The following is an 8,743-nucleotide window of genomic DNA, read 5'->3' on the forward strand; positions in this document are numbered from 1 at the left end:
CTGTCTGCTGTTGTTTATAGAGGGGAATCTGTGCTTTTTTAGGCAACTACCAAAACCTGACCTACATACACAAATATATTAATAAATCAACCTCAGACGACAATCCCAGGGGCAAGTGTCAAAAAGATTAGAATATTACTGAAGGAAAAGGCAGATACTTTTTCCTTTATTACTCAATACCATAAGCAGAGAAATGTCCTGTTTGCTGGTTATTTCCTAAAATAAACTGCTGGAGACTTCAACTGACACAGCTTAGAAGAAATTGACAGTTATACCAAAAATACAGATTCTAACCAGAGCTGTGTTCAACCTTGCTTATCATCTGAATTAAATTTGCAATATATATTGTCCAACAGTCAGAGACCAACGTCTAAAAAGCCATTAATTACCAGTTATCAATTTTTCAGGATGTATTTCTGATGAGGTTAATTATAACCCACTTGCATAAGAAAGCAAGATGTCAAAATGAACTAAGCAAGTTTCCAAAACTGGAGTTCAAAAACTGACTGAAAGCTACAGAGAAAATGGGCCTCCTAACAGCCACCTTGAAGACCTGGTAGACACCAAAACTGCCCCATCAGATAAACAGCACACAAAGCTTTCATCTGTGAGAGAGAGGAGAAAATCAAGCTGCTTCAGATCTGAAAACATCCACAGGTGTTTCTGTCCATCCTTCCACTGTGAGAAGACGACTCGGCGCTATGGGTCTGAAAGGATGTGTAGCTGTCAAGAAGAACCTCACTGAGAAAAGGAGACGGACACATCAAACAAAGAAGCTGAACGATGGACTGACCACCCCAGAGTCCAGACCTCAACATCACTGAAATGTGTTTGATTACTTCAGAAAATGATCAACCAGCTTCTAAGACTGAACTTTGGAGGTGTGTCTGCAGATTCTTTGAGAAGCTGAAAGTGAGTCTCCTGAAAACAATGGAAGCTGGAATAAATCAAGGTGTATATGTGTTCAAGCTGATCTCCAGGACCCCAGAACAGACCATAACAGACATAATGTTTTCAGAATATAAGCTTTAATTTGACCTCTAAAAGCTAAGAAACAGGATCATTTAGAAAATCATCCAAAAGCAGTTTCAAAATGTTTACAGAGATGTTGTGCTTGGCCATATGAATGTCAGAACAAAAATATGAACAGTAAGAACAGGCTATGTGGTCTCCAATTAACTAAAATATAAATAACCCACTAAAATAACAGGTTGAGTTGTTCTGATGTCCAGGAACTGTCCATAGCCCCCAGTGGGGGGTAGTCTGTCTGTTCCATAGTCCAGATTGATCTGCATCACTTACAATGAAATGGATTTTGTTCAAATGGAGGTGTAGATGTAGACGAAGATGATGACCAGGAGGTTGAGGATGGTTCCAGCAATTCCTAGGAAGGCCAGGATGGACTCCTCCCTGCTTTCACTCTTCTGCTCTCTGGGCTCTTCATGGCCCATGGCATAGTTTAGCATTTTCCTGTGGTGGGTGAAGAGCCTCCTCCTAAAGCCAGTCTGCATAAACACGACAGATTCCTTTTAAACACGAAAAACAGAAGACGGAGTTACTGCTGAGTACAAACGAGTCTTACATGTCTGTAACGGTGGGACTGTCCGACTGTCATGTGTCCTGTGGTTTTGAGTGAAACCTGATGACGGTGTGATGGACAAGCTTCTACTGCTGATCTGAACTTTTGCTCCATTTTATACCTCTGTAGGTGATTACTAACATATTCAGTTTCAGCAGTCAGAGTCTGTCCTGTCCAAACTGATAGTGTTGCATATTTTGTGCCAGATAGAAAAAAAACAAACTGAATGTGAGTTTATATCAGTGACCTGATAAGATTCCAATGCCAGGCTGTGTTGAGCTAACATCAGAATCAGAAAGTTTATTGTCCATTTCATTTGTAAAAAATGGATATTTTGCACTGGTTTTTATAACTCTACACTGTAATACAGAAGTACACATGAGATATGAATAGCCACTGATATATATAAAAGCAGCATCAGTGATAAATTACCCATTCTGCCCACGAAAAGACTAAAATGCACAACTACAAATAAAACACAATTACACAAAAATCAAGATGAACCCCAAATAAATATGTGTACAACAAACAAATTAATTAAAAATAGGTGGGGTAATTCCACTAATTTTTTCAAAAATTAGCACAATTAAATGGCTCAACAGAGTCGTTCAGAGTGGTTTGGTGTGAAACTCTCTGTTCTAGAGAAACTTACAGTCAGAATTGTTCACAGTGGTGGTGATAGGAACCAGACGTCCACCTCTAAAAGCTCCCTCACAGAAAGTTCCTACATGAAATGGTTATGAATTCACTGCCTGATGACTGAGACACTGTTTTATGATAGTTTAGAGAACTTAAACTCCGTTCATGGTAGAGGGATACACAATATACACAGGGTGTTATGAGGCAAAATAGTCCCCTATTTTCCCATCATCAACATTCCATATAAACTCAGAAGACTCGTGTAGGTTCACTGGTGGTTTTGGATAGTAAATAAAATGTCTATATTTGTGTTGTAGTCATGGCGACCCCTGGTTCCTATCACCACCACTGTAAAGACATCTGAACCATTTCACAACAAACCACTCTGAATCTCTCTGATTACATCTCTAACTTCTAAATTATGCAGAAATCTGCAGAAATCCTTACCATTGGAACTTTCAACAAGTGGGCTCACTATAAATATGTTGTCTTTTTCTGTGTACGTTAAGACATTATGTCAATAAGTTAAGGTCATTTATTAGCTGTGATCTTACTGGCCTGGTTTATGACTTGCGGCAGTAGTTTATCTAACTACTCATTACGTCTTTACTATGTTCTTATCCTCTTATCTTACTGTTCATGTTGTGAATATGTAGGTCTGCATATGTTTTGTTTTTTTGGATTTGCATATTTTGCAAACCATCTGGAAAAAGGTGCAACATTCACTCTACAAAAGACCACAAAAGGGCTTTATTAGGCTACCATGTACAAGACTCAACACAAAGTAAAAACTCTCACAGGCTAAGAATGTGTGCTGACCCTTAATGAAACACCTCTTCTGCCCCATCTAGTGGCCTAAACGTAAACACAGAACTAAGATTAGATTCTATCATGTTCACAGCATAGGAAGAAGGTAATAAACGACTTTCAAAAAACATTATAATTTATTTCAAGGTTAAGTCCTCTCAGAGACCTGACAGTCCTTTTACACCTGATTGGTTTTGTATAGGAGCGTCTGACATCGGTGTGTTCAGTGAGGCAGGCAGCCTTTTCATTGAAAGGAGAAAAATAAATATCCTCTCTCTCTCATCCTGTCAGAGAACAAAGTATATGTTTTGGCATTTTTAGGCATTTTTTTCAAGTTGAATTGTCATTTGACCAAATTACAGTTAACCCTTGTCTGGGGTTGTTGTTTTTTTAAATCAATACAGCCATAACAATTTATGTAAAATTACCAGATGTTTAAAATATCACAAGTGGCCATTGTAGGGTTCTCCTTTAGCAGCTGTAGCCAGTCAGCAGCCTGTCCATGATGTCCACCCTCACACACACACACACATATACAAACACATACACACACATATACATACACATTACACACTAACAGCAGGCCATGTAGGAGGAGAACAGAGTGAAGGGACACAGCACCTCCACACTTTTATTACCTGTGGGTTCACCACAACACCACATGTGTAATATAAATGTGTAGGGGCTGTACAGTGTGAAGTCATTGAATATGTGTTATATATTCTTCACAGAAAATGAGCAGAAGAAAAAGAATCTGAGGTTGAAATAATAATAAATCACAAAATTTTTTCTTGTGGTAGACATTGAAAATGGGTCCCATAGATAAGGCACAAGGGTTAAACATTTGGTATCCTCCCTGTGAGCTACTGCGGCTCATTTTTACCTCTCTCGGTTCTTTTTCTTCTTCAATTACTTAATGTGTGATGATATCCTGCCTCAACTTTCTGTAATCGGTCTGCAAGTCCGAAACATCCAAAAAAGTGTTTTTTTTACTCTGCAGACAAATCAAACTATGGTTCAGTTTGATCTGGACTGAGACCACCTCTTTTGGTCAGACTGAATTTTGGTCTTTTGGTCCAAGGCACCTTTCACACCTGCTATTTTGGTTCGGACCCAACTGAAAGGTTTGAAGATTCAGACCAAACAAGGTAGGTGTGAAAGCATCCTAAATGACGATAACAAAAAGTTCTCCCTAGATTTACGAAGTTTAAGTTAAGCACCATTATTGTCATTGACAGGAGTAAACACAGCTTCTGCTCCCAATGTATTAGGCTCCAGCCTTGCCTCACACATGAAAGGACTAAACAAACAGAGTGCACTACCCTATATTACGTCTAGCGTGCTTGGCCGTCAGCTGTTGACTAACTCTGATCTCCCTGAACTTTAGCAAAAACAATACCAAAAGGCTTCACAATAAGAGTCCCTGGAGAAAATAACTGCTGCAGAACAATCAGAATGAACATTTTCTGAACATGTTACAATACTTACACACTTCGCATAATACAACAAAATTTCTTTGTGTATGCCAGCTCATAAAGTTCAGGTCAGCCATGATATAGCAACCCTGGAGCAGAGAGGGTTAAGTGCCTCGTTCAAGGGCCAGGTATTGAACCCATAACCCTGTGATCAATTGCCCAAGGCTCTAAAATTAATCACCCAGGGCAAAGAAACATAATTATATGGTTGTAAAAACAGACATCAGGCAGAGATGCTCTGAAGTAAAGTCGATACTGATCCTTCCTGGTGATTACAAATGTGGCAGAAATGATATTTTTCTTATGCCACATCAAATTAAAAGTGCTATTAATTGCAACTAATGTAATGTGGTTTATGCCATTCATTGCAAACGTCCAGGAAAATGTGACCCAGCGTCTGTGAGCACCATAGTGCTGATGTTAGGCTGAGCTTCTGACCAATCAAGGATGTACTTCTGACCAATCAGTGTTCTGCTTCTAACCAGTCGGGGCCATAGTTATGACAGTGATGGACCCCTCCAGCTAATTTTGGGCCACTTTGTGACATTTGTGGCATCATTCATGCAAAATTTTTCCCTTTTCAGTGGTGGAAGCAAATTATACCATAAAGATATTATGAATATAAAGCAGTTATTACTCCAATAAGCACTAACACAGTGGCAGTGGAGACATGAACATGAACATAAAGTTGAAACATGCTTCATGAGACTTTGAATGCAGGCCAAAACTGCATGTTTTTAATCTAACAAAGCCCTTTTTTGATATGGGATGTTCAGTCCTGGTCCTGGAGAATCTACCTCCCACAGGTGACTCTGACATTCAGAAGCTCCTGAAGGCCTTAAGAATTACCTGGATCAGGTGGGTTAGATTAGAGTTGGAGCTGAATTCTGCAGGGTAGGTGATGTCCAGGACCAGACTCGGGCAGCCCTGGTATAGAGAGAGTGGCGCACCTTTTTCTTGATATGCTTTTTTGCTTTTATAGTTGGTTGAAACATCTTTTCTCCTTAGCCTTTGTGTTTTGTAAAATAACATTACACTGTAGTATATTAGAGTATCATACATGGTTACAATTGCTATTATTTTTAGTAGTAGTAGCAGTAGTTGTAGTATTAACTGTTATCCTTAAGAAGTTGAGTGCATACCTGATACAGCATCAGGAGAACGATGGCCCAGCCTGACTTTCAGAATTCAGCAGAAGGTCAAACCCTCAGTTCTTCTTCACCTGGTCTCTCCTGCCACCTGCTGCAGTGTCCAGTCAGATACTCATCCAGTCTCTGGTGATCCTGATCACTGCTGAAGCAGATCAATCTTGATGTATCTCATTCTTCTTAATCACTTAAGCCAGTGTTTCTCAGTCCTGCACCTGGAGTAGCCGTGTCCTGCACATGCTCTAAGGCACACACCTCACCTGATGAAGAGCTAATTAATTGACTCAGGTGTGGGGACCAGAGGGCTGCCAAACAAGGTTCTTTGCAACGATGCCAATGAAGAACCTTTTATTTGAGTTTCTTAAGAAAACCATCCACTAATATGTGCTGTGTGGTCCTGTAAAAACACAGGCCAAGTGTGCATTATGACCAAGGCCCTGAAGGAACATTGTTTTGGTCCACTGTGTACAAAATTCAGTTCCAAAAAAACAAAAAGTGTGTGAGATGCTAATAAAAGCAGAAAGCAGTGATGAGTAAATAGAATCTTTTGGTAAATATATGCTCATTCTGAATAATGCACCATACATAACACATTTTAAATGAGAAGTCAGTCTAGCACCTACACTCTGATTAAGCAGCTATGCAGTATGTTTCTTGGTGTTGTCATGCTGATATAAATATGAATTGCCCATGAACAGAGCATATGCTATTTCAAAATGTATATCTTTAATAATGTTAATGGTGCTTTCACAGATGTGCCCACTAATACCCCCCACACCATGACAGATGATGAATTTAGAACTTTTTGCTGGTAACAATCTGGATAATACTTTTCTTCTTTGGCCTGGAGAACACAGCGTCCATGATTTCCATAAACAATCTGAAAGGTGGACTCGTCAGACATAATACGTTTTTACTGAGCATCAGTCCATTTCAGTTGAGCTTGAGCCCAGAGAAGTCGGCGGCGTTTCTGGACGTTGTTGATATGTGACGTCCACTGTGCAGAATACAGTCTTATTCTGCATGCAGATGCAGAGATAGACAGCAAACACTAGATTGGTTTGTCGCAGTGTTCCCGAACCCATGTGGTGTTACCATTACAGAAACATGCCAGTTCATAATGCCGTGGCGTCTAAGTGGTCGAAGTTCCATTGTGGTTTTTAGCCTTTCCTTTACATACAGAGATTTCTCTGGATTCCCTGATCTTTTGATGATATTATGCACTGTAGTGGGTGAAACACCTAAAATCCTTGCAGTTGCTCATTGAGGAATATTATTTTTACACAATTGGGCTTTTTTGCTGATGCATTTCTGTCAAGACTCATCCTCACTCATAAATGACTCAGCCTTTCTTGGATGCTCCTTTTATACCCAAGCATGACTGCATCACCTGCATTTCACAATGTTCCCAGTCTTACATTGTTCCTGTCCCAACGTTTTGGAATGTGTTGCAGGCATCAGCTTCAGAATTGAGCATATATTTACAATAAAACAATAAAGTTGATAAGGTAAAACATTAAAGACCTTGTCTTTGTATTGCTTTTTATTAAATGCAGGTCAAGGTCTATCTACACATCACTGCTCTCTCTTTTTTCTGTGTTTAGGTGCATTTTCACCTACTGTCACATATAATGATTGATTCTTTTTTGGTTCTTCATAACATCATTGCAAAGAACCGTATGTGACAAGTTTGTGAATAATTTATGCCCAAACTGAGGACCATCCAACAGGAACTAGACTAAATCTCCTAAATACTGTCCTAACTTTGGGAAATGGAGACTGAAACTGGGGAACTGCGACGCTCTGATAAACAGCAGGGGTGCTCTCACAGTATTCACAACTTTTTTTGACCTTTTGTACATCAGCAACAGTAGCTGTCTGGCTAACTAACTTGATTATTTTGATTATTTGTTTACATTTTAGCTGTGTGTGTATGATCAGTTGCTAGGAAACAGACATGACAGTTGATTGTTGACTTTGATCAAGTAGGCTAAGATTTCCTAACTGGAGTTAAGATGCTACAAGATAGAATAAAATTCGTAAATTAAGATCAGATTTGCTTCTGTAATACAAATTTGTGAAAAGTCTTATCTTGATCTGTCAGTTAGACACACAGACAGGAAGTTTCTGTTGTACAGCCGCTGGACTGGATTGGATCTGGCTAACAGATAAATCCTGCTAGGATACAGAACCACCAACCAAAGATGCTTTGTATTTTCATATTCAACAACAGACAGGTATGAGTATCACAGAAGCTTCCCTTACCTGCATTCTGAGTGCTCCACCTGCTCCTGTTGTCTCCAGAAACAGCATAGCTGGGGGCTTTGTTTCTGAGGGTCCAGCAGCAGCACCTTTAATAATTACCCGTCTGTTTGTCCTGCTCACAGATGCTCCTGAAGGTGGTCCGAGCTGCCGAAGGCACTCCAGATCCTGCCAGGTTCTCTGAGTCTCCTCCCCCAGAGCAGAAGAGCCGAACCCCCTCCAGGCTCCACAGTCACTGACCCGATTCTGTAAGAACAGCCAAATCCACATGGAGGACAGCAGTGTTCCTCTAACACACTGCCTCACATAGCACTCAACACGGTTGCCAAGCAACAAGCCGATGAGAGACTAAGGGCTCTGGGAAGTGAAGGCGTCTCTGCTTTCTAGAAATAGGTGAAGCAGTTCAGTGTGTTTTGTTTGTTGGGGAACAAAAATCGTAAGTTTTAAGGTCAAAGTAATTCGTAGTATTAATAGTAATTAACTGTATACAGTATACGGGGGGGTAATATGAGCTTAATTTAAATTACAATATTTTACACTGTCTAGATAATAATAATAATAATAATAATAATAATAATAATAATAATATTGTTGTTGTTGTTGTTGTTTTGTTGTTGTTGTTGTTTTGTTGTTGTTACCATTATATTATGAATACAATATATAAATTATCAATGATAAAATAATAAAAATAATAATAATTTGATGATCAATGCTTTCTTACTATTGTGATTATATGTTATGAATATAACACAAGCCTTACATACATATTAATTTATTAATAATAACATTACTACATTATTATATAATGCATTGTTAGTATTCATTATTTATTA

General features: G+C 39.1%; 1 long non-coding RNA gene across 3 annotated transcripts; it reads right to left on the reverse strand.

Annotated features, from left to right (window-relative positions):
• Nucleotides 1-1,009: 1,009 nt before the first annotated feature.
• LOC118816219 lies at nt 1,010-8,123 on the reverse strand. Of its 3 annotated transcripts, none has more exons than XR_005007853.1 (3): nt 7,914-8,123; nt 5,643-5,790; nt 1,010-1,505 (listed from the first exon to the last, which is right to left on the reverse strand). It is a non-coding gene; the product is annotated as an uncharacterized LOC118816219 (long non-coding RNA). The 3 variants fall into 3 exon arrangements; XR_005007852.1 differs by having other exon boundaries at nt 5,643-5,793; XR_005007854.1 differs by having other exon boundaries at nt 1,010-1,526; nt 5,643-5,793.
• Nucleotides 8,124-8,743: the final 620 nt, after the last annotated feature.

Source organism: Colossoma macropomum, unplaced genomic scaffold, assembly GCF_904425465.1.
Source record: "Colossoma macropomum unplaced genomic scaffold, Colossoma_macropomum, whole genome shotgun sequence".
NCBI classification, from domain to species: Eukaryota; Metazoa; Chordata; class Actinopteri; order Characiformes; family Serrasalmidae; genus Colossoma; species Colossoma macropomum.